This window comes from Ovis aries, chromosome 22, assembly GCF_016772045.2.
Source record: "Ovis aries strain OAR_USU_Benz2616 breed Rambouillet chromosome 22, ARS-UI_Ramb_v3.0, whole genome shotgun sequence".
Taxonomy (NCBI): Eukaryota; Metazoa; Chordata; class Mammalia; order Artiodactyla; family Bovidae; genus Ovis; species Ovis aries.
The window spans coordinates 3512461-3535797 of record NC_056075.1 but is presented as its reverse complement, the minus strand read 5'-3'; the positions used below and the strand labels follow the sequence as shown (position 1 = coordinate 3535797).

The 23337-nt window shown below is 36.9% G+C and overlaps 1 non-coding gene across 1 annotated transcript; it reads left to right on the top strand.

Moving 5' to 3' along the window:
- The first annotated feature begins 9839 nt into the window (after nucleotides 1-9839).
- On the top strand, nucleotides 9840-9911 carry TRNAC-ACA (transfer RNA cysteine (anticodon ACA)). Its single transcript has one exon. It is a non-coding gene; the product is annotated as a tRNA-Cys (tRNA).
- Nucleotides 9912-23337: the final 13426 nt, after the last annotated feature.

The window sequence follows — 23337 nt, the reverse complement described above, 5'->3', positions numbered from 1 at the left end:
AATGGACAAATTCTTAGAAAAGTACAACTTTCCAAAACTGAACCAGGAAGAAATAGAAAATCTTAACAGACCCATCACAAGCACGGACATTGAAACTGTAATCAGAAATCTTCCAGCAAACAAAAGCCCAGGTCCAGACGGCTTCACAGCTGAATTCTGCCAAACATTTCGAGAAGAACTAACACTTATCCCACTCAAACTCTTCCAGAAAATGGCAGAGGAGGTAAACTTCCAAACTCATTCTATGAGGCCACCATCACCATAATACCAAAACCTGACAAAGATGCTACAAAAAAAAAAAAAAGAAAGAAAACTACAGGCAAATATCACTGATGAAGATAGATGCAAAACTCCTCAACAAAATTTGAGCAATCAGAATCCAACAACACATTAAAAAGATCATACACTATGACCAAGTGGGCTTTATCCCAGATATGCAAGGATTCCTCAATATCCGCAAATCAATCAATGTAATTCACCACATTAACAAATTGAAAAATAAAAGCCATATGATTATCTCAATAGATGCAGAGAAGGCCTTTGACAAAATTCAACACCCATTTATGATAAAAACTCTCCAGAAAGCAGGAATAGAAGGAACATACCTCAACATAATGAAAGCTATCTATGACGAACCCACAGCAAACATTATCCTCAATGGTGAAAAGTTGAAAGCATTTCCCCTAAAGTCAGGAACAAGACCAGGGTACCCACTTTCACCGCTACTATTCAACATAGTTGTGGAAGTTTTGGCCACAGCAATCAGAGCAGAAAAAGAAATAAAAGGAATCCAAATTGGAAAAGAAGAAGTAAAATTCTCACTGTTTACAGATGGCATGATCCTCTACATAGAAAACCCCAAAGACTCCATCAGAAAATTACTAGAGCTAATCAATGAATATAGTAAAGTTGCAGGATATAACATCAACACACAGAAATCCCTTGCATTCCTATACACTAATAATGAGAAAGTAGAAAAAGAAATTAAGGAAACAATTCCATTCACCATTGCAACGAAAAGAATAAAATACTTAGGAATATATCTAACTAAAGAATCTAAAGACCTATATATAGAAAACTATAAAACACTGATGAAAGAAATCAAAGAGGACACTAATAGATGGAGAAATATACCATGTTCATGGATCGGAAGAATCAATCTAGTGAAAATGACTATACTACCCAAAGCAATCTACAAATTCAATGCAATCCCTATCAAGCTACCAGCCATATTTTTCACAGAGCTAGAACAAATAATTTCAAGATTTGTATGGAAATACAAAAAACCTCGAATAGCCAAAGTAATCTTGAGAAAGAAGAATGGAACTGGAGGAATCAACTTGCCTGACTTCAGGCTCTACTACAAAGCCACAGTCATCAAAACAGTATGGTACTGGCACAAAGACAGAAATATACATCAATGGAACAAAATAGAAAGCCCAGAGATAAATCCACACACCTATGGACACCTTATCTTTGACAAAGGAGGCAAGAATATACAATGGAGTAAAGACAATCTCTTTAACAAGTGGTGCTGGGAAAACTGGTCAACCACTTGTAAAAGAATGAAACTAGATCACTTTCTAACACTGCACACAAAAATAAACTCAAAATGGATTAAAGATCTAAATGTAAGACCAGAAACTATAAAACTCCTAGAGAAGAACATAGGCAAAACACTCTCTGACATAAATCACAGCAGGATCCTCTATGATCCACCTCCCAGAATTCTGGAAATAAAAGCAAAAGTAAACAAATGGGATCTAATTAAAATTAAAAGCTTCTGCACAACAAGGGAAAATATAAGCAAGGTGAAAAGACAGCCTTTGGAATAGGAGAAAATAATAGCAAATGAGGCAACTGACAAACAACTAATCTCAAAAATATACAAGCAACTTATGCAGCTCAATTCCAGAAAAATAAACGACCCAATCAAAAAATGGGCCAAAGAACTAAATAGACATTTCTCCAAAGAAGACATATGGATGGCTAACAAACACATGAAAAGATGCTCAACATCACTCATTATTAGAGAAATGCAAATCAAAACCACAATGAGGTACCACTTCACACCAGTCAGAATGGCTGCGATCCAAAAGTCTACAAGCAATAAATGCTGGAGAGGGTGTGGAGAAAAGGGAACCCTCCTACACTGTTGGTGGGAATGCAAACTAGTACAGCCACTATGGAGAACAGTGTGGAGATTCCTTAAAAATTTGCAAATAGAACTACCTTATGACCCAGCAATCCCACCGCTGGGCATACACACCAAGGAAACCAGAATTGAAAGAGACATATGTACCCCAATGTTCATCGCAGCGCTGTTTATAATAGCCAGGACATGGAAACAACCTAGATGTCCATCAGCAGATGAATGGATAAGAAAGCTGTGATACATATACACTGTGGAGTATTACTCAGCCATTAAAAAGAATACATTTGAATCAGTTCTAATGAGATAGATGAAACTGGAGCCAATTATACAGAGTGAAGTAAGCCAGAAAGAAAAACACCAATACAGTATACTAACACGTATATATAGAATTTAGAAAGATGGCAATGATGACCCTGTATGCGAGACAGCAAATGAGACACATATGTGTATAGTGGACTTTTGGACTCTGAGGGAGAGGGAGAGTATGAGATGCTTTGGGAGAATGGCACTGAAACATGTATACTATCATGTAAGAAACGAATCGCCAATCTACGTCCAATGCAGCTTACAGGATGCTTGGGGCTGGTGCACGGGGATGACCAGAGAAATGTTATGGGGAGGGAAGTGGGAGGAAGGTTCATGTTTGGGAACACATGTACACCTGTGTGGATTCATGTCAATGTATGGCAAAACCAATTGTAAAGTAAAATAAAGTAAAAATAACAATCAAAAATAAATAATAAATAAATCACACAGGGAAACTTCAAAAAAAAAAAAAGAAAAAAGAAAAGGGAAATAGGGCACTCTATAAAGCTGTTAGTAGAAATGTAATAAAAATAAAACAGACCTTATAAGAATAAAAATTCAATAAATTTGAATATTTTTAATTGTAATATAGACAACAGTTAATAGTACAAACAATATAAACTACAACATGCAGAGTAACAGTTGTTAAAGAATGGACTGAAGTTTACTTGTACACACGAATGCTGACAGGTTTAACTCACCTATTTAAAAGGTTTTCTCTTAACATATAGAAGAAAACAATTCTACAGATCTATTTTATTAACAATCAGAATGATTAATAGAAATGAATAATTAACAACATGCAAGACAAAGAAGACAAAAAAGAAATTAAGGTGGTGAGATGGATATCTGGTATATTAGAATTCACAGAAAAGAATAAACTGAAGCAAAGTAGAGTAACGAACTACACAACAATGAGCAACGATGTTCATAACATGATACAATTATAATGGATAAAAGGACATATGAAGTAAAGATAAAAAAGAAAATGTAGCAAATATAGGCAACTTTTATATACCTCTGTGAAAAACAATGCCTGTGGATAAAAATGCATAAAGATAGAGAGGAGCCTAAAATCAATTAATAAGATTGTTCTTGTCAATATTTTATTGACCACTTACCTCAAAATTTTGGAAGGGAATGATAAGTAAATCAATAAAACAAAAGGAAGAAATTAAGATATGAGCAGAAATAATGTATAACCTCAGATATGCAGGTAACACTACCCTTATAGCAGAAAGTGAAGAGGAACTAAAGAGTGTCTTGATGAAAGTGAAGGGAGAGTGAAAAAGCTGGCTTAAATTCAACATTGAAAAAAACTAAGATCACGGCATCTGGTCCCATCACTTCACGGCAAATAGATGGGAAACAATGAAAACAGTAACAGACTTTATTTTCTTGGGCTCCAAAATTACTGCAGTTGGTGACTGCAGCCATGAAATTAAAAGATGTTCACTCCTTGGAAGAAAGCTATGACCAACACAGACAGCATATTAAAATACAGAGATATTCCTTTGCCTACAAAAGTCCATATAGTCAAAGCTATGGTTTTTCCAATAGTCATGCACTGATGTGAGAGCAGGTCAATAAAAAAGGCAGAGCACAAAAGAACTGATGCTGTTGAACTGTGGTGCTGGAGAAGACTCTTGAGAATCCCTTTGGACTGCAAGGAGATCAAACCAGTCAATCTAAAGAAATCAAACCTGGTTATTCATTGGAAGGACTGATGCTAAAACTCCAATATTTTGACCACCTGATTCAAAGAGCTGATTCACTACAAAAGACCCTAATGCAGGGAAAGATCGAAGGGAGGAAGAGAATGGGACAACAGAGGACAAGATGATTGGATGGGATCACCGACTCAATGGACATGAGTTTGAGCAAAGTCTGGGAGATGATGAAGGACAGGGAAGCCTGGTATGCTGCAGTCCATGGGGTCACAAAGAGTCGAATACGACTGAGTGACTGAACAACAAAAAATGTATTTTAATAGAGAAATAAAGCTATTAGGTCATTATGCTGCTTCTTTTAAAAATCTATTTTTAGAAGACAAAGCAGAAAAACAAGTGTAAATACTGATACACTGGAAATTTTAAAAGATAAATTTAGAAATATCAAAACTAAGAAAGGAATGGAGGGAGGAATTAAAAACAAAAAAAGACAAAAGGGAGGGAACAGGAGCAGTAACGAAGAAGGGTCTAATTAAACTGACTTCTAAGAAAATATAATTTGCAAAAATTGAATCAAAAGAAATATAAACTTTAAATTTCAAACTTCTTAGAATAAAGGGTAGAATTTATGTGGGAACAGCTATATCTTAGCCACACACAAAAAAGACAGTCCCATTTTCACAAGGGAGTTCTATCATACCTTCCATAACTAAAGAATCCTAATGCTACATTAATAAGCATAGCAATGGTGAAAACAAAGGACCTTTATTTTAGTAGGTTAAATCAGCTTGAATGGTGATTCAAGGAAAGTATGTGCATGTCTTAATCCTAGGACCTATAAATGTGACCTGCATTTGGAAAAGGGGTCTTTGCAGAAGTAATTAAGTTAGAAAAATTTCAGATGAGAGTTTAAGGGAATTTCAAGGCAGATCCTAAATGTCATCCCAAATATGAGACAGACAGAAAGAAATCAGAAACATACACAGGACAAATCGATGTGAAGATGGAGAGAGATGCAGCTGGAAAAGAAAGAATGCTGACAGTCACCATCTAGTGGGAAAGGCAAGGACTAGCTTATCAGATCCTCTATGAGGAATGTGGCTCTGCGGACAGTTCGATTTTGGAAATCTGGCCTTGAGGCCTGTGAGCAAATAAGTGCCTGTTGTAGCCAAATTAGTGGTAATATCAAGTACAGGAAACTAATATTGTACCAACCATGATAAAGATGGTAAGAAAAAGGGAGAGATACAGAACAGTATCCATGTAGAAACTTAAAAGCACATGTTAAAAAGAACCATATAGAACTTCCCATATGGTCTAGTGGTTAAGAATCTGTCTGTCAAGGCAGGTTTGATTCTTGATCTAGGAAGATCCCACATGCCATGGAGCAACTAAGCCTATGGACAACTACTGAGCCTGAGCTTCTCAACAAGAAAAACCACTGAAATGAAAAGCCCACACACTGCAACTTAGAGAAGCCCCCACTGACCATAACTAGAGAAATCTTGTAGGCAGCAACAAAGACCCAGACCAGGCAAAAATAAATAAATCTTAAAAAAAAAATTAAAAAAAGAAACGTGTATCAGCAGATTAAAAATAGATATATAATGATCAAATGAGATTTATTCTAGGATTGCATAAATGACTCATATTAGAAAATCCATTAATATGTTTATGAGGTATACAAAAAGTTCTGTCTAGCCATATGTTCCTTTCCCTGAGTTGCTGAAAAAGACATAAATTTCTGGAATAACAACAACAACAACAAAAAAAAAAAAAACAGAAACAGATGTCTTCATAATTTGAAAACATATTTCAACCTTCAAATCAGTACATCTAAAGTCATGCCAAAGAACTGACGCTTTTGAACTGTCATGTTGGAGAAGACTCTTGAGAGTCCCTTGGACTGCAAGGCGATCCAACCAGTCCATCCTAAAGGAAATCAGTCCTGAATATCCATTGGAAGGACTGATGCTGTAGCTGAAACTCCAGTACTTTGGCCACCTGATGCAAAGAGCTGACTCATTTGAAAAGATCCTGTTGCTGGGAAAGGTTGAAGGCGGGAGAAGCGGATGACAGAGGATGAGATGGTTGGATGGTATCACTGACTCAATGGACATGAGTTTGAGTAAACTCTGGGAGTTGGTGATGGACAGGGAGGCCTGATGTGCTGCAGTCCATGGGGTCTCAAAGAGCTGGACACGACTGAGCAACTGAACTGAACTGAACTGAAAGTCACGTTAAAGAAAAGGATTAAAAAATTGTAGTCTTTATTTTTACTTATTTTGGGGAATAATTCAATTCAATCTGTAAAGAGAAAACTTATAAGAATGAGTAATGCATAAGAAGTTAAAAATACTATCATTTATAATGATTTGATAAATTTGGAAAAACAAATCAAATGAAAAACAAATTCAAAAAATAAAATGTTTCAGTACAGTAGCTGAATAATATGTGAAAGTAAAAAACTAGCACATATACAAAAAACTCAAGGAGATAATATATTTGAAAAAGATATTCAATTTATAATTATAAAAAATTCTAGGAAAAAAACTTTAATATATGAGAACTGTTATCTTAATAAATGATTTTTACAAACCTGATTATACTTCATTGAAGGTAAAATTATTTATTTTTATATCACAAATAGAATAAACCTCAAATGATTTATCTTTTATGTGTGCTTTAAAAATCAATATTAAAATGAAAAAGGATGGAACTTCCTTGGTGGTCCAGTGACTAAGACTCTGTTAACAATGCAGGGGGACTGGGTTCAATCCCTCCTCAAGGAAATAGGTCCCACATGCTGCAACTAAGAGCTACAACTAAGAGCTTGCATGCCGCAACGAAGATTAAAGATCCCAGATTGCACATTCCCCAACTAAGAACTGGGGTAGCCAAATAAGTAAACATTCAAAATTAAAAACTAAAATTTATGAGGTTTTGGTATCATTGAAAGTCTAATGATAATCTTATATCACACTTTCATCCTCTGTTGCCACCTTGTTTTCATGTCCTCAATCTTTCCTAGCATCAGGGTCTTTTCCAGTGAATTGTCTTTTCACATCAGGTGGCCAAAGTACTGGAGCTTCAGCTTCAACATCAGTCCTTCCAGTGAATATTCAGGGTTGATTAACTGTGATAGCCTCTTAATTTACGGTTAGTCATATTTTACATGGAATATAAATTTAGAAACAGCCAATCATATACAGTTAATATACTGATAGAGAAATCTTTAAAAAATCACTATTGATATTTAATTCAAATAAAATTTAAAAAAATAAAACATTTCCTTTGGGCTGGTTGAAAGAAAACACAGAATCAACCAAAGTTCATTGAAATTAGATTCTCCTCCCCAAAGAGAAAGAAGAAATCTAAAATCCAGCACTGCTGTCATGAGGAAAATGGAATGTTCTGAATATTTCCACAATTTGTCTCTCATTTGAATGGAATTTAAACATTAAATGGGGCAGTGCTCTTCTATCAATTTGTTTAAAACTGACAAGCTGATAAATAACATCAGTTGGAAGGTTATTGAAGATATTAAGAAATGCTCATATCTATGCCAAATGATGTTTAAATGCCTATTCATTCTACGGTTGATAAAAAGAAGAAATAGTTAAGTTGGAGATGTTTAAGATGTAAAATATTCTATACTTGTATATAGGCAAGAATGCATAACATTTAGTGGAGACAGAAAAGTGAGAGTGAAAAAAAGATTAATTTTTCCACTTTTATTTTTAATGGTTTTATTCATATTTAAAGTCTCAATCACACCCATTGGAATGAGTGAATTGGAAAACATAGATGTTGTGAATATAGAAAGATATCAGTCCCAATGGCTTGTTTTTTCTCTATTTTTCTTTCTTCAATATTTGCTTAATGAGGCAGAAAAGTCTCTTGAAGTTTCTAGATTGGATTCTGAACACCTTGATTTTCTTGCTTCTTTTCTGCATCCCTGAAGAATTACCTAAATTACAGTAACTAAAAGGGATGAAGATTCCCAACAGGAGGGAGAAAAAACTTTAATTCCTTTTTATCACAAGAAAGTGAAATGTGAATCAGTTTCATCCTTGCTTAAGATACGGGGCAATTTACTCAACATTTCTGAATCTCAGTTGATTCAATTTTAAAGCCGCTATTAATAGTACTTATTTATATAACAATGTATGTAATGACATAAACCAATGCCATAATTGCATAACTAGATATAAAAAATAAAACTACAAAACAGTTGAAATAAATTGTATTCTTGTGATTTTCTTTATATACAATAGGAATTGTGTGGGGCCTCAAGTAAATATGATGAAAAAAGAAAACATGCATTTCTCTTTCCCCACCAAGCTCTACAAAAACATTAAATATTAATACTAAAAATATACTAAAGTGGCCAAGGACTTCATAAATGGAGATGTGATATACTCCTGATTACAGGATGTGGAGCTGGGCCTGAAAACAGGAGAGTCTGTTGCAACTTTATATTTGGGACTTCATAATCATTTGATCCACTCGGAGTACTTACAAAACTAACCTCCCAAGATACAAACACCTTAAAATCTGGGTAGTTAATTTTTGAAAAAACCTGAACCAGAGAATACTTGAAAACTGCCAATTTCAACAAAGGGGATGTATTAGGAGAGGTTTAACTGAAATTTTCATAGTTAACAATGGGTTGCCACACGCACCCATTCCATACCACCTAGAATGCTAGTAGCTAGCCTTTATCTGGAAAGGGTGAATTAAAGGATTCATCACTGTTATGCATGCAATTCAGTAGTGGCCACAGGACTGGAAAAGGTCTATTTTCATTCCAATCACAAAGAATGCTCAAACTACTGCACAATTGTACTCATCTCACATGCCACTAAAGTAATGCTCAAAATTCTCCAAGCCAGGTTTCAGCAATACGTGAACCGTGAACTTCCAGGGATTCAAGCTGGTTTTAGAAAAGTCAGAGGAACCAGAGATCAAATTGCCAACATCCACTGGATCATCAAAAAATCAGGAGAGTTCCAGAAAAACATCTATTTCTGCTTTATTGACTATGCCAAAGCCTTTGACTGTGTGGATCACAACTAACTGTGGAAAATTCTGAAAGAGATGGGAATACCAGACCACCTCACCTGCCTCTTGAGAAATCTGTATGCAAGTCAGGAAGCAACAGTTAGAACTGGACATGGAACAAAAGACTGGTTCCAAATAGGAAAAGGAGGAGGTCAAGGCTGTATATTGTCACCAAGCTTATTTAACTTATATGCAGAGTACATCATGAGAAATGCCAGTCTGGATGAAGCACAAGCTGGAATCAAGGTTGCTGGGAAAAATATCAATAACCTCAGATATGCAGATGACACCACTCTTATGGCAGAAAACAAAGAAGAACTAAAGAGCCTCTTTATAAAAGTGAAAGAGGAGAGTGAAAAAGTTGGCTTAAAGTTCAACATTCAGAAAACTAAGATCATGACATCTGGTCCCATCACTTCATGGCAGATAGATGGGGAAACAGTGGGAACAGTGGCAGACTACTTTTTGGGCTCCAAAATCACTTCAGATGGTGACTTCAGCCATGAAATTAAAAGATGCTTGCTCTTTGGAAGAAAAGTTATGACCAACCTAGACAGCATATTAAAAAGCAGAGAGATTACTTTGCCAACAAGGGTCCATCTAGTCAAGGCTATGCTTTTTCCAGTAGTCATGTATGGATAACTTCCCTGGTGGCTCAGATGGTTAAGCGTCTGCCTACAATGCAGGAGACCTGGGTTCAATCCCCGGGTTGGGAAGATCCACTGGAGAAGGAAATGACAACCCATGCCAGTACTCTTGCCTGGAAAATCTCACATGTATGGATGCGAGAGTTGGACTATAAAGAAAGCTGAGCCCCAAAGAATTGATGATTTTGAACTGTGGTGTTGGAGGAGACTCTTGAAAGTCCCTTGGACTGCAAAGAGATCCAACCAGTCCATCCTAAAGGAAATCAGTCCTGATATTCATTGGAATGACTGATGCTGAAGCTGAAACTCCAATACTTTGGCCATCTGATGCAAAGAAGTGACTCATTTGAAAATACCCTCATGCTGGGAAAGATGGCAGGCAGATGAAGAAGGGGATGACAGATCATGAATGGTTGGATGGCATCATCATCTCAATGGACATGAGTTTGAGTAAATATCGGCAGTTGGTGATGGACAGGGAGGCCTGGGCGTGCTGCAGTCCATGGGGTCACAAAGAGTCAGACATGACTGAGTGACTGAACTGAACACTTCACCATTTTGCTACCATACCTATATGGAGGGTTTACATCAATAATTCATTTTTCAGTCTTAAATGCAAATGAATAATAATGACAATCAGATACTTAAAATCTTTTACACTAAACCCTGAAGAATGTCATGTTCCTGAACAAGAATACCTCAAAAAATATATAATTTATACACACATGTGTACCTCAAAATATATATGTTTACATACAGATACACACAATTATCAGTTACATACACAATATTTCATAAAATAAAAACAAAATCCCATAAGAATAACATTCACAGAAAAAAGCATTCTTGAGGATTTTTTTTTTTTAAATGATAGAGAAACTCAACTGAAGGGTTAAAAGAGAAAAGCAAAAGAATCTCCCAAAAGGTAGCATAAGGAAAAAAGGTGGGGGAGGGATAAACATAGTCAAGGGAGAGATACAAGGTCCCATGGTTATGATTTCCAAAGGAAGTGTGGGTCACGTTATTGGTCGTGACTATTTAGTCCTCCACATGCCCAGACCGGCTATGGTCTCATCATGGGCAAAGTTCACTTCCCTGTCAGTGTTTTATGATGAAAATGACAGTGAGCTGGTTTTAAGCCTGCTTGTTTATCTGCCACTGATGCATGAGGAACACACACCTAGCTAGTTCACTACTCAGACACAGGAAGCAGAGTCATACTAGCTGACTCACAGGTCTGTAGTATAAAGCACAGTCATTCAGCTAAACCATGTCAAGTCAGTCAAGTCACAGCAAGAAAGCAGAGAGGTGAGAAAAAATAAATGAACATGGCTGTAAAATGTCATTTGAGGCTGGTCTGTTACATAGCAACTGCTAACTGAAAAGAAAAAATGGACGTTTTAAAATTATCAAATAAATAATAAAGAAAACTTTCTCAAATAGCAGGTGCAATATTTCTGTTGAAAGAGCATCAATTAGTGTCAAGTATAACAAATAATATTAACATGTAGTATAATTATGATATTAAACAAAATGGATAAGTAATTATATTACATCTCCTTAGAGCACTGGAAGGGTAAGGTCAGTAAGGTTTTCAGTCAAAGTATAAAGGCCAGAAATCCTTAAGAATTAAATTTGTTAATCATAAGAAGCACCTATGAGACAATAAAATGATTTCAAAATTTGAAGGAAAAATTATTTTACCTCAGAATTTTATTACAGGCAATCTACACTCAAGGGTGAACATGGCATCAAGACATTTTAGATGGGCCTTCTGGAATATTAATTCCTAAACATGCTTCCTTGGTGAACTCCCTAAGAAAGACATCCAACAAAGGAGAATCTTTTTTTTTTAAGACAATGGTTTAACAGGAAATATAGCCAATATTTTATACTAACTGCAAATGGAGTGTAACCTTTAAAAATGCTGTAAAATTGTTTTTTAAAATGCAGTCACAAACCACAAAAACCTTCCCTTACCTTGACACCAGCAGATGGTATGTTACTACCTTACTTCATGCTAACAAAGAATAATGAGATTTATAGGTATCGAGGACAGAAAATGCCATTAATAAGATCTTCATGTAAGGATTTGCAAATCAACCATGACCATATTAACTGTGAGGAATTTGCCTTAAATCATTTTTTTTACAAATTACTCACAAATAAATTTTTCATAACTTTATCAACTGTGACAAGAACTAACTGCTTCACATTGCTTTGTCTCAGTCCCCTTTCCTCCTGTAACTTGTTGGCTGCACATTTTCTTCCAAATGTTTTTTGACTTAGCTGACTTATAAAACATGTTATTGTAACACTGTTAAATATATCACAGAAGTAAAAATAGAACTATTTAATTTAAGAATTGTTTTTACCTAAAGAGAGAGAGAGACATAATTCCATAGGTAACATTAAGGATCTAGCTAAGCTGGCCTTACCATTTTCATTCACCAGGAAACAAACATAAGTTGCCTTACTCACAGAAACTAAGCTCAACAAGAATCGGAGTCACAGTTTCTTGTATATTAACATTACCTTTTAATGAATTTCTCACCTATGTAAGATAAATCTAGATTTACGTATTTCCAAGCTGCAAATTCATTCTTTAAAAAATATTTTTCTTCCATGTCCAGGGAATATTCATGTTAAATAACCACTTTGAACTTACAAAATAATTGTTTATTATAAAAAAAATGAGGCTGACACATAAGCACTGCAATAAAAAGATTTTCCTTTGTTCTTTGTGGAAAATTTGATAATTTTAGGCTAAGTAAACCTTTTCAAGTTTAGCAATGCTTTGGTATTACTGATAAAATTTGAAATGTGAAAGAACAGTGATTATGTACAGCAGCTTGTTTATATCCTCAGTTTCTCTCTGATGCAAATCTGTCAAAACACATTATTGCTTAAATAATCACTCTTCTTAATATGAGATATATTTCTAAAGATCCCAGAAGACTTGGGAAAATTAAAAAGCAATAAATTAAGATATCTTCATTGTATGTTATAGAGATCAAATTCAGAAATTCAAAGCAATCAGTTCACTAGCTCATATGCTTTTTAATTTGCCATTCTAGTCATACAAAGAAGTCATTCAATTCAGGAGTTAATAAATGAAAATAGTTGTGAAACAGGATGGTAATTTATTCAACAGATTTAATTGCATAATCTTATGCAATTGCATTCTAGATCCCATATTTTACATTTAACCCCAATGTGTATCAATAAATATGAGTAACATATTTATAATCAAATACATATCATATGGATAAACCCAGGATTATAATTTACTTTAAATATTAGCTAAGTGATAAAATAATTCTAAATACTTTTAAATGCAAAGAAAATCACAAATGTGACTAGTCGCATTTCAATTATAACACCTTGTTTTAAATCCAAACCTCTGCTTACTTCATATTCTCTCAATGTTTCCATATAGATGGCATCAATGCCTATTATTTCAGTGTTTCAGGATTATCTTTATTATTCTGTACAATCTTGGTTGCCTTTCAAACAAATGCTGTTATCAATTATTCAAGGAAACAAGGCAATGCAGAGTTTAACATGCTAAATCATATGAAACTTATGACATCTTAAGAGTATACCTATAGTTCAGTGTCTATCCACATGTATTAAAGATAACACAAAGACTGTCTTGTCTAAAATGAGAAATATAAAAAGAGTGGAAAAGAAATGCACAAACCGAAATCAATATGGATCACTTTTAAAAAGGTATTAGTATCTATAAGAAAAATAAGCAGCTAAAAAACTAAACAGTTTGCACAACAATGCATATGCTGTAGAAAAGGAAACAAATGAACTATACCAGGTTACTACTGAGAATAAAGGACAGTGCATTTCTATTTAAAACAGCAGAGTCCCCATCACTCTACAATGGCATAGGTACCTTTTACTGTCAAGATGCATGTGCTTTTAAAAAGAAAAAAAAAAAAAGATGCCATGAAAATCACCATGAAGAAAGTATATAGTGGTTAGAAGATACCTGCCAAATAACAGGAATGCAATTTTTAAAGAGAACAAATAAACCTGGACATGTGGGAAAGATAGAAAGCCCCAGAAAAAAAATGTTCTTCGCATAGAATATATAATAGAACGAAGAGTTTTATTGATTTCTGTTTTAATTTTAAAGACCTCAGAAATCTCTTAGGACTATCAGTACATCCTTCTAATTATTCTTACTTGATTTCATTATTTATGTCTCTCAGGCTTCTCATTTTAAGAAAAGTTGCAACCAATTAACTTTGGTTCATAAATTTTGCTTGTCCCAATTTTTCTACAAGGGAGTAAAGTATCTGTGGTAGGTAACTTTCTCAGTAATATTTGTAACCCCAAACTTCCAGTATATAGATGAGAATTGATAGCAATTGCTGTTCCTGCTGCTAAGTCACTGTGACCCCATAGACGGCAGCCCACCAGGCTCCCCAGTCCCTGGGATTCTCCAGGCAAGAACACTGGAATGGGTTGCCATTTCCTTCTCCAATGCATGAGGTGAAAAGTGAAAGTGAAGTCTCTTAGTCATGTCCGACTCTTCCTGACCCCACAGACTGCAGCCTACCAGGCTCCTCTGTCCATGGGATTTCCCAGGCAAGAGTACTAGAGTGGGGTGCCATTGCCTTCTCCGGATAGCATTACTAAATATGCTCAAAAAGATTGGCTTAGGTATTTCTGAGAAGTCTGGGAAGATATAAAATGGAAAAAACATGCATGGCCCAGACCTGGCTTACAAATGTTTCTCCCCTATTTTAGCATTTTGTTATCATATAGAAATGATATATATCGTTTTTAGGAAGCTAAGGGGAGATACCGTAGTGCTCCATAATATCAAACTGAATGCATAATAGGGCTTTCCAGGTAGCTAAGTGGTAAAGAATGCTCTTGCCATTGCAGGAGATTCAGATTTCAATCCCTGGGTTTGGAAGATCCCATGGAGGAGGAAATGGCGACTCTCTCCAGTATTCTTGCCTGGAAAATTCCATGGACAGTGGAGCTTGATGGACTATAGTCAATGGAGTCATAAAGAGTCAGACATGACTTAGTGGCCGAGCACAATGTAGGTGATGTTATTGAATGCTGTCTGGAAAATCTAGTTTGGCTGCCAGAAGCTAAGGAAATTAATCTCCCTATAGTAATGAAGCTTGAGACAATCTAGGAATGAATGGACAGTTCAGCTCAATGCCATCATGAAATATAATTATTTCTCAGGCTCACTTATATGGGGGAAAAGATTATCTTATTCTCAAATAATCTGAAGAAATAAAAAATTTGTCAGTGATGAGAGGCACTGACACTTTGGATAAAAGATAACATGCAATCCCAGGAGATGATTTAAGAAAACAAGTGGAGCAAAATTAGAAACAGCCTACAGGCACCTGATGAGTGGTAACAGCTATGAAACTGTCGGAAAGCTAGTAATAGTTGAACTTCAATTCAGTCAGGCTCTCTTGGGCATCTACCACAGGAAGCAAGTGGCCAGAACTATTTTGAAACTTAAAAATAATCTAAGACAACAATGTTTTAAAATTGTCTTCTTCACATTGGTCAACTGTTCAACATCACTGGAATTTTCAGAAATTACTTATTCTTGTATAGAAACCAGTCTTACAATGCTCCTTTAGGAGTTCAAATTTTACACTTCGAAGTGTTCAAATCCAGAGGCCTCCTTGGTTGTTGAGAAAATGTATACTTTTGACTATGGACTCTATTTTTGCTTTCTGTAAGCTTACTACAATTGTAAAAACACTAAATGATTGTAAAAAACACAAATAGGCAAATTGATCTTATGTGTACGTGTGTTCTAAGTAGCTTCAGTCATGTAAAAACACTTCAGTTCAGTTCAGTTGCTCAGTCGTGTCCGACTCCTTGCGACCCCATGAATCGCAGCACGCCAGGCCTCCCTGTCCATCACCAACTCCCAGAGTTCACTCAGACTCACGTCCATCGAGTCAGCGATGCCATCCAGCCATCTCATCCTCGGTCGTCCCCTTCTCCTCCTGCCCCCAATCCCTCCCAGCATCAGAATCTTTTCCAATGAGTCAACTCTTCGCATCAGGTGGCCAAAGTACTGGAGTTTCAGCTTTAGCATCATTCCTTCCAAAGAAATCCCAGGGCACATCTCCTTCAGAATGGACTGGTTGGATCTCATTGCAGTCGAAGGGACTCTCAAGACTCCTCATCAACACCAAAGTTCAAACTCATCAGTTCTTTGGCACTCAGCCTTCTTCACAGTCCAAATCTCACATCCATACATGATTACTGGAAAAACCATACCCTTGACTAGATAGACCTTTGTTGGCAAAGTAATGTCTCTGCTTTTAAATATGCTGTCTAGGTTGCTCATAACTTTTCTTCCAAGGAGTAAGAGTCTTTTAATTTCATGGCTGCAGTCACCATCTGCAGGGATTTTGGAGCCCCCCAAAATAAAGTCTGACAGTTTCCACTGTTTCCCCATCTATTTCCCATGAAGTGATAGGACCGGATGCCATGATCTTCGTTTTCTGAATGTCGAGCTTTAGGCCAACTTTTTCACTCTCCACTTTCACTTTCATCAAGAGGCTTTTAAGTTCCTCTTCACTTTCTGCCCTAAGGGTGGTGTCATCTGCATATCTGAGGTTCTTGATATTTCTCCCGGCAATCTTGATTCCAGCTTGTGTTTCTTCCAGTCCAGCGTTTCTCATGATGTACTCTGCATAGAAGTCAAATAAGCAGGGTGACAATATACAGCCTTGATGTACTCCTTTTCCTATTTGGAACCAGTCTGTTGTTCCATTTCCAGTTCTAAATGTTGCTTCCTGACCTGCATACAGATTTCTCGAGAGGCAGCTCAGGTGGTCTGGTATGCCCATTTCAGAATTTTCCACAGTTTATTGTCAGTTTAATTACAGTCAATGTAATTACAGACTATGCTTTGGCATACTCAATAAAGCAGAAATAGATGTTTTTCTGGAACTCTTTTGCTTTTTCCATGATCCAGTGAATGTTGGCAATTTGATCTCTGGTTCCTCTGCCTTTTCTAAAACCAGCTTGAACATAAGGAAGTTCATGGTTCACATATTGCTGAAGCCTGGCTTGGAGAATTTTGAGCATTACTTTACTAGCATGTGAGATGAGTGCCATTGTGCAGTAGTTTGAGCATTCTTTGGCATTGCCTTTCTTTGGGATTGGAAAGAAAAGTGACCTTTTCCAGTCTTGTGGCCACTGCTGAGTTTTCCAAATTTGCTGGCATATTGAGTGCAGCACTTTCACAGCATCATCTTTCAGGATTTGAAATAGCTCAACTGGAATTCCATCACCTCCACTAGCTTTGTTCCTAGTGATGCTTTCTAAGGCCCACTTGACTTTACATTCTAGGATGTCTGGCTCTAGGTAAGTGAGCACACCATTGTGATTATCTGGGTCATGAAAATCTTTTTTGTCCAGTTCTTCTGTGTATTCTTGCACTTCAGTTATTGTAAAAACACTTCAGTCATTGTAAAAACACTAAATGATTGTAAAGATCACAAATAGGCAAATTGATCTTATGTGTATGTGTTCTAAGTAGCTTCAATCATGTACAACTGTTTGAGACCATATGGATTGTAGCCCTCCAGACTCCTCTGTCCATGGGATTCTCCAGGCAAGAATACTGGGATGGGTAGCTATTCCCTTCTCCAGAGGATCTTCTGAATGCAGGGACTGAACCAGCATCTCTTATGTCTCCTACCTGACAGGCAGGTTCTTCACCACTAGCACCATCTAGGAATCCCCAGATTCTGACTGTTGTGCTTTGTCAGTGTCTGGTGTCCGACTCTTTGTGACCCCATGGACTGCAGCATGCCAGGCTCCTTGATCCATGGGGATTTCCAGGCAAGAATACTGGAATGGGTTTCCATGCACTCCTCTAGGGGATCTTCCCAACCCAGAGATGCACCTCTTGTGTGTCTGCACTGGCAGGCAATTTTTTTTTTCTTTTTTACCACTAGTGCCACCTAGGAACGTCCAGTCTCACATATCCCATCAATTTCTCTGACATACAATTGCTTTTCTATGTTTCTAAAACATCAAAAAGAATAGTGAAAATATTTGGAAGAAGAAGGTAGATGGAATAAGGGGCATCTGCTATATACCTGCTATGATCCCAACATAGCCTGCTACATAAACTGTCTCTAACGTTTAAGTGCCTCTGTGTGTGTGTGCTCAGTTGTGCCCAACTCTTTGTGACCCCATGGACTGTAGCCTGCCAGGCTCCTTTGTCCATGGAATTTTCCAGGCAAAAATGCTGGAGTGGGTTGCCATTTCTTACTCCAGGGATCTTCCTGAGACAGGGATCAAATCTATGTCTCTTATAGCTCCTAAATTGGCCAGCAGATTATTTACCATTGGGCCGCCTAGCTTAAGCAGAGTCTCAAAGATGGCAGAGAGGTAAAGTGGAACAATAAGTCATTAAGCTGATAGCCATCAGCTCAAGTGATATTCAGGTATAGGTCTTCTGAATCCAGAGCTCCTATTTCTTTCATTATACTATACTGCTCTGTCCTAAGTGTTGCTTCCAATCCACTCTCCCTGTAAAAGGAAACAGTCTGTGTTTATACTATGACATATAAAGAACTGACCATACACTACAAAAGTGTACTCCTTCAAAACCATGAATCATGCAACTCGGTTCAAAATGACTATGACAGAGAAAACATATAATTTCTAACTCTGCTGCTGATTCTGCATACCAGCACCATGTGAAGATACAAACAAAAAATGCATGTTTATATGTGGCTATGTATCTATGTTTATTGGTTGTGATCTGCTTATTTCTGAACACTTAGAATTATACAGTTTAAACTTCTTCCCAGTCTCTATTCCTTGATTCAATAAAGGCAAGATACCACATTCTTTGGTATCTAAGAATAAGGCTCTATCTGTAAAGTTATATGCATACGTGCTCAGTCATATCCAACTCTCTGTGACGCTGTGGACTGTAGCCCACCAGGCTCCGTGGTCCATGGGATTTTTCTGGCAAGAACATTGGAGTGGGTTGCCATTTTCTCCTCCAGGGATCTTCCCAACCCAGGAATGAACACACATGACCTGAGTTACCTGTATTGCAGGTGGTGTCTTTACCACTGAGCCACCAGGAAAACACTAAAGTTATATGAAATGTGAGGAAATACATTAAAATAGTACTACATAGATCTTAACCATTTTAAGAAACATTTATATTGTGAATGATGAGATAATTCTTGTTATTTTATTCTGTATCAATCAGTTCAGTTCAGTTGCTCAGTCGTGTCCGATTCTTTGCGACCCCATGAATCACAGCACGCCATGCTTCCCTGTCCATCACCAACTCCCGGAGTTCGCTCAGACTCACGTCCATTGAGTCAGCGATGCCATCCAGCCATCTCATCCTCGGTCATCCCCTTCTCCTCCTGCCCCCAATCCCTCCCAGCATCAGAGTCTTTTCCAATGAGTCAACTCTTTGCAGGAGGTGGCCAAAGTACTGGAGTTTCAGCTTTAGCATCATTCCTTCCAAAGAAATCCCAGGGGGGATCTCCTTCAGAATGGACTGGTTGGATCTCCTTGCAGTCCAAGGGACCCTCAAGAGTCTTCTCCAACACCACAGTTCAAAAGCATCAATTCTTCAGTGCTCAGCCTTCTTCACAGTCCAACCCTCACATCCATACATGACCACAGGAAAAACCATAGCCTTGACTAGACGGACATTATTCAAAATAACGTCTCTGCTTTTGAATATACTATCTAGGTTGGTCATAACTTTTCTTCCAAGGAGTAAGAGTCTTTTAATTTCATGGCTGCAGTCACCATCTGCAGGGATTTTGGAGCCCCCAAAAATAAAGTCTGACACTGTTTCTACTGTTTGCCCATCTATTTCCCATGAAGTAATGGGACCGGATGCCATGATTTTCGTTTTCTGAATGTTGAGCTTTAAGCCAACTTTTTCGCTCTCCACTTTCACTTTCATCAAGAGGCTTTTTAGTTCCTCTTCACTTTCTGCCATAAGGGTGATGTCATCTGCATATCTGAGGTCATTGATATTTCTCCCAGCAATCTTGATTCCAGCTTGTGTTTCTTCCAGTCCAGTGTTTCTTCCAGTCCAGCGTTTCTCATGATGTACTCTGCATAGAAGTTAAATAAGCAGGATGACAATATACAGCCTTGACGTACTCCTTTTCCTATTTGGAACCAGTCTGTTGTTCCATGTCCAGTTCTAACTGCTGCTTCCTGAGCTGCATACAGGTTTCTCAAGAGGCAGGTTAGGTGGTCTGGTATTCCCATCTCTTTCAGAATTTTCCACAGTTTATTGTGATCCACACAGTCAAAGGCTTTGGCATAGTCAATAAAGCTGAAATAGATGTTTTCCTGGAACTCTCTTGCTTTTTCCATGATCCAGGGAATGTTGGCAATTTGATCTCTGGTTCCTCTGCCTTTTCTAAAACCAGCTTGAACATCAGGGAGTTCACGGTTCACATATTGCTAAAGTCTGGCTTGGAGAATTTTGAGCATTACTTTAGTAGCATGTGAGATGAGTGCAATTGTGTGGTAGTTTGAGCATTCTTTTGCATTGTCTTTCTTTGGAATTGGAATGAAAACTGACCTTTTCCAGTCCTGTGGCCACTGCTGAGTTTTCCAAATTTGCTGGCATATTGAGTGCAGCACTTTCACAGCATCATCTTTCAGGATTTGAAACAGCTCAACCGGAATTCCATCACCTCCACTAGCTTTGTTCCTAGTGATGCTTTCTAAGGCCCACTTGACTTCACATTCCAAGATGTCTGGCTCTAGATTAATGATCACATCATCATGATTATAGTATAAAACCCTGATTTAGATATATTCAAGGATGTCTTTGAAAAAGGGTACATTTTAAAAAATGATTTACAAATGCCTATTTCAAATGCCTTTGGAACTGCCTTTTATCAGTGGCTCGTAATACCCAAAGACTAGAGCATAACTCACTATTGTGTTAGGTTGTCTCTGAAGTAAACTTAATTATCTACTTGGTTGTCCTGCATGGCAATCTGGACCCATACCTGGAAGTTAACTCAGGAAAATGCCAAATAACAGGATTCCATAAGGCATACAGAGGCCAAGATTAGAGTATTTGCCCCAACTTGAATTCACCTAAAGAGGTTTGTTTTAATATACAACTACATTCCATTTTTTTTAAAAAGGAATCTGAATTTTAGTTTCCTTCTTTTAATATGACACCAGCCTACAGTTGAATAATTTAATAGTGAATACTTTATTCTTGTGTTCAGAAAATAATTGAAATGAATTTTTCGTATCAAATGTAGTGCATCCCTTTGTGGTATATAAAGCAGGAACTGAAATATTAAAACCCAAATTCTTATTTAACTTTTGTTTGATACACAAATGCTGGCTTAAAAGTAAAACAAACCAGAGAAAAATCCCCAACAAAATTTTCCAATGACATCATGTTAATAGTATATTCTATCACCATAAAAACTATAATTTATGTGCTGTGAATCAGCTTGCTATTGAAATAGAGCAGAAATGAGAAACTTTAGGGATAAAGAAATGTCAGGTCAACCTCTATATCTCCAAATGTATCCCCACACAAAGACTATGCATTTGTAAAATATCAAACACATCGGAGGATTTGCCTGGGAGGGGTCTTAGAACACAGAACAGTAATGATAAGCAATGGGCAGAGATTCCAAGAAACTTAAACCACTATTGCTGCATTTGTTGAATTTATAGTTTGATTCAAAACACTATACTAATCCAAATAAAAATAAATAAGTTAAGTGCCTGATAATTATCTCCATGCACAAAAAATTATCACCTAGAGTTGTTTTGGGCTTACACTAGCTGACATGTTACTGCATGTAAACTATTTAGTACAATACTAGGCCTTTGGTTTTCTTTTCCAGATCTCTGCATTGTAAATGTGACTGTTGGGACATCTCACATGAAAATATGATATCAGCCAATGAAAAAATGGCACCTCACAGTATAACATATTCTGACTTGTAAAGTACACATAAAAATAAGTTTCCTTGCTGTAGAGATTTGACAGGACACCTAAACATGCATAAAGACATTTTTTCCCCTAGGAGTGTTAAGATAAAAGAAATCGAAAAAGAGGTTACTTTTACCCATGAAATGTAATCAGAAGCCAACCTCCTCACTGAAGCCTTGTGGCTCCTTTAAGTCACCCTGCCCACTTGCTTCTTGACTCTCTCTACTTTCTTGACCACATTTACTAAATCAGGCATCTGATTTTTCCATTGTATGCTGACTTGGTTTGTGTTTTGGCTGGGGAGTCAACTAGTCATTGCATTCTCTTTTCACTCCCATTTACCTGGCTTTGACATCAGCCTCTTTTGACAATAGCACTAGACATTCAGCCAGGCTACAGGGCACTTGCCACAAAGAACAAGCCAACCTCTAAGCTCTATCCAACCTCTATATCTTAGGCCAATATGTTCAACAGACTCACTCCTGTGTTAAAATATCTTGCTTTACATTTTAAGTTTTATTGAAAAATAGGAATTGCATATATTTAAGGTGCACAAATTGATGTTTGATGTATACACTGTAATCACAACAATTAAGCCAATGAACATACCCATTACCTCACATAGTAATTATCTTTTTTTGTGGTGAGAACATTTAAGATTTACTCTCTTAGCAAATTTCAAGTGTATAATACAGTGTGATTAATTGTAGTCACCATGTAGTATACCAGATCTCCAGAACCTTTTCATCTTGTGTAACTGTAAGGAAGAATAGAATATGACATCCCCCAAATATGCCACTTTGGCATGTGGCTCTTTTGAGCTAAAGGCAATTAGGAGACAATGGACTCAGGAAAAGTATTTTACGTCTCCATTAACTGCCTAAAAGAGTTTGGATGGGGGGTGGTTTAGAGCTTAGAAAGCCTTATCTGCATGGCATGTAAACATTTGTTTACCAAACACTTGCTTTTCTCATCTTCTTGTGAACTGTCTTCCTTCTCTTAGAAGGTCGAAATCCCTCTCCCTTTCTCCTTAGCACAGGATGGAATATAAGTCTCAACTGTCTGTCTCTGAATCTTAATTTTATAGGACTCCTGAATGTAAAAAATTAAATGTTTTCCTCCTGCTACTGCTTTATGTCAACTGAATTATTAGGCCAAGGAACCTAGACAAGGGAAGAACCGAAAACATTTCCTCCCCTACAACTGAAACTTTGTACTCTTGACTAAGTCTCCATTTACCTCCCATTTCCACTTTCCCCTGGCAATTGCCATTCTATCAGTTTGACTACTTTAGATTCCACATATAAGATCACGCAGCATTTGTTTTTTATGTCTGACTTATTTCATTTAGCATGTCTTTCAGTTACATCCATGTTGTCACAATGAAGTATATCCTTAAGGCTGAATAATATTCCAATGTATGCTTTACATTTTCTTCATTCATCTATTGAAGGACATTGAGGTGCTCCATATCTTGGCTATTGTGAATAGTGCTACAAT